Below are 311 nucleotides of genomic sequence, written 5' to 3' on the forward strand. Positions count from 1 at the left end.
GGGGCCTGGGTGCGCGCGGCGCAGGGCCTGAGTGCGCAGGCGCGAGGAGTACGCGTTCTCCCACTCCCTTCGCTGGCTGCTGGGGATTGTGGTCCCGCGGCCGACACTGGACGAGTAGCTATTGGAGACCGGGCAGGTTGGGGAGTTTCAGCCCAGCAGCTTTTGTCACAGCCGGTTGTGCAAGCTTCCTCTCTGGAAGGGGAGGAGGCCGTTTGGGGATTTACATCTGGCAAATCCGTCACCTGGCTGCAGCCCCCTGCCCCAGCAGCCTTCCAGAGGAGGCTAGGTCCATTGCACCGTGCCTCAGCCGC

The sequence above is a fragment of the Rhinolophus hipposideros genome, assembly GCF_964194185.1.
Source record: "Rhinolophus hipposideros genome assembly, chromosome: 8".
NCBI lineage: Eukaryota > Metazoa > Chordata > Mammalia > Chiroptera > Rhinolophidae > Rhinolophus > Rhinolophus hipposideros.